The sequence below is a fragment of the Miscanthus floridulus genome, chromosome 7, assembly GCF_019320115.1.
Source record: "Miscanthus floridulus cultivar M001 chromosome 7, ASM1932011v1, whole genome shotgun sequence".
NCBI classification, from domain to species: domain Eukaryota; kingdom Viridiplantae; phylum Streptophyta; class Magnoliopsida; order Poales; family Poaceae; genus Miscanthus; species Miscanthus floridulus.
In genome coordinates, this window is record NC_089586.1 from 115,389,371 (window position 1) to 115,393,217 (window position 3,847).

Genomic DNA, 3,847 nt, shown 5'->3' on the forward strand with positions numbered 1-3,847 from the left:
GAGCGGTCTGGACGACGATGCCCGAGTCCCCCACACGCGCTGCGGTGGGGCTCGCCCTAAACCCTAGCTCCTCCCCCTTTCTCCTTTGTCAGCCCTTAGTTCAGCAGAGCTAGAGAAGCAGTGCGGCGCCGCCGCGGGTCCCCTTGCCGGAGCACACGCTCCACAGTGGGTGAGCACACCACTGTCGAGTGGTCCTGTGACGGTGCCCTCGGCAGGGGCTCGCGCACATGGCGACGAGCGTGGCTCGATTATCTCCCCCGTGTGCCGACGAGGTGGCGGCGGGGCTTCTTCCCGCGCGACGGCGGTGGTGACGGCGGCAAGAAAACCAGGTAGGTCCCTCCCCTCTCCATCCATTCTTTTAGGGTTAGGGTTATTAGGGTTGGAGTTCAATCCGATTTGAATCACCTCATTCTAAATTTCTCGTTCTGATCTACCCCAAAGGCTAGATCTACGCCTAGTAATGCTCCGATACCATTGATAGATTAACAGGATCCACTAGCTATAGATCTAGCTGGTCAAACTGATATTTAGGATATGGAGTAAACCCTAGAATATGATCTAGTGCGAGAAAACAGAGAGAGAGGGATGCGGGTAGCAAACCATCGGCCGCCATCGAGGAAGACGAGCTGGCCATCGCGTCGGTGTCGGTGACGCGGTGGAGGCGTGGTCGTAGAAAGGCGGTGCAGAGTCGGCGGTGCAGAGGCGGCGGTGGCTGGTGGCGTTGCTTCCCGTCGCTGGCAGAGCCCCCTCTCTAAATCGGCTTAGGGTTAGGATGTAGGTGGGGTTGTGGCGGTGTATGTGAATCTCACGTCTTGTGCCTCGGCTCTCACCTCCCTTTTTATGGCACATCATCGAAAGGATGTTTGGGGATGATCTTTCTCAATTCGGTAATATCACCGAGGTACTAATGACAAAAAATACAGAGCCCAAAGTAGAAGCTTTCCCCTATGTGAAGAAATGATTAACTATATTTGCTACCCATGCAGACACTAGAGAGAATCGTAGCCATTTCCCCCTTGGTCCAGTGTCAATAAAAGAGTGAAAAGGTGCCATCAGTAAGAATGCAAGAAATTAATACGAGATTTGGCTTCTGTATGACGGGCCATTTCTGCTTAATACAAGCAGGTCCATACGTAAACCTCTTCACAACAGAACGCAGTTTGCACTTCCCTTCCAAAATTTTCCTTTTTCAGATTAAACCCTGTTTGGAATCTGCCTTGAAATTGATAATCCGTAGTTCTCTCTGACCGTCTCGTGCCAATTCCTAGTAGCCTTCGCGGTACGAGCTGCTTGATTTCATGGTGATCCTACTCGGGGTTCGGAAGACGCAAACTAGGCTTCCAGGACATTGTCTACGGAGCGGAGCCACATGGATTCGCGCATCCTGGAATGTGCAGCAACCTGAATTTGACCTGCTCGCGATGTGCTTCAGTATACTATCATCATCAGAATTCAGAAAGAAGGCACCGGGTGATGATGAGAAATAATCACGTATGGTTATATTATACAATGCTTATAGTCGCGTATGGAGGAGAATGCTTCGTCGTTAGTCTTAAACTAGGGACCAATGCAGCGTACTAGGTTCTGTCGCCATGAGAGAAATGGCTTTGCTCGCGCGACACGCACTTTGACCCCACGCGGCCACCTCCACGACAACGACAACGAGCAAGCTACCTGCACACGACACGCCCTGCACAGCGTGCACCATTTCTTCTTCCATTCCATGCGGCCCTCTCTCCTAACCAAAGCAAGCAAGTAGGTAGCGTTCGGATTCGTATCTCCTCCATCGCGTTCGCGTACGCCGCCACTCGGCCATGAAGCCCTAGAAGAGCAATCACCCATCATCACGGAAGATCTCTGTCGCCGTTGCCACATCGCCGCTTGTCCTGCTGGCCCTCGCCGTCATCTCGCTCTACGACTTCAACTTCATCCTCTGCACCGTCGACGTCAATGTCGTCTCCGGCCACTGACTCCTCGTCTTCGATGGTTCCGGACACATCGTCTTCGACGTCGTCATCTCCGGTCAACTCCTCCTCGTCTTCGCCGTCTCCGGCCACCGCCATCGAGGCCGCCTATGACCTTATGCGGGGTCAATGGGTGCCGGACGATGAGGCGCCGTACTACACGAACTGTTATAAATGATAGGCAATATAAACAACAAAGAATAGTACATCAAACACAGGAGACACGAGATTTTAACGTGGAAAACCTTTCTAAGGAAGAAGGGAAAAAACCACGAGCACCAGCTAGTAAATCTTCACTATATCGGGTAATGTTACAAACGTCGGGGATTTACAACTTTTCTTATCCCAAGACGATGGCTTACATGAAGTATATATAGAGATGAAAAACCATAATAGGCGACGAGGCCCAAGCCTCCCAGCGATGGGCCTCGCTTCGCTCCGGCAGAAGTTAGCCTTTATCTTGTACATAACTGAATTTGGATCACAACTCAACAAACTCCACCTTGAGACAAATTCCTTCTTGTAGCATAAAACGAACCTTCACCCTGAAACAACAAAGAAATACTTCCGGTACAAAGTAGCCTCTTGGGCTAAACAGTTATACCAACTAAACTTAAGCAAAGCTCAAATTTAGCAATAGAAACTGGCTTTGTCAACATATCAGCAGGATTATCATATGTGCTTATCTTGTATACCTTCAGCTTACCTTGCGCGACAATATCACGAACATAATGATATTTGACATCAATGTGCCTCGTTCTCTCATGAAACATCTGATCTTTAATGAGACATATAGCACTTTAACTGTCACAAAATAAATTAATGCAAGAATCATCTCCACAAAGCTCAACAAACAAACCTTTCAACCAAACCAATTCTCTACATGCTTCAGCAACACCCATGTATTATGCTTCAGTGGTAGATAGGGCAACAACGAGCTGCAATGTTGCCCTCTAACTCACAACACAACCACCAAAAGTGAACACATAACCTGTGAGAGATCTCCTCTTATCCAAATTGGAAGCAAAATCTGAATCCACGTAGCCAGTGAGTCCCTTATCAGTCTTGCCAAACTTCAAACAAGCATTTGTTGTGCCATAAAGGTACTAGAAAATCCACTGAATAGCCTTCCAACGTTCTTAACTAGGATTAGCCATGTATCTACTAACCAAACTCATAGCATATGATAAATCAGGACGAGAGTAAACCATGGCATACATCAAAGAACCAACAACACTAGAATATAGAACTCTTGACATGTACTCAAAATCCTCATCCGTACTAGCACATTGTAAAGCTGATAATTTAAAATGAGGAGCAATATGAGTACTAATAGACTTTGCATCATGCATGTTGAAACGATGAAGAACTTTCTTAATATAACTTTGCTGACTAAGAAATAACAAACCAGAATTTTTATCTCTTGTAATCTTCATACCTAGAATTTTCTTAGCAGCACCAAGATCCTTCATCTCAAACTCACTACTCAACAGTTTCTTCAATGTAGTGATTTATTTCTTGCTCTTGGCAGCAATCAACATATCATCAACATATAACAGCAAATATATAGGTGATCCATCAACAAATTTAATGTACACACAGCTATCAAATTCAGACCTCTTAAAACCATGTGACATCATAAAAGAATCAAACCTATTATACCATCGATGAGAAGACTGTTTCAAACCATATAAGGACCTCTTTAATTTGTAAACATTATCCTTCTTACCAGGTACTATGAACCCTTCTGGCTAGTCTATGTATATCTCCTCCTCAAGCTCTCCATGTAGAAACACAGTCTTTACATCTAACTGCTCAAGCTTAAGATCTCGCATAGCAACAATACCGAAAAATATACGAATTAAACTATGCTTTGCAACTGG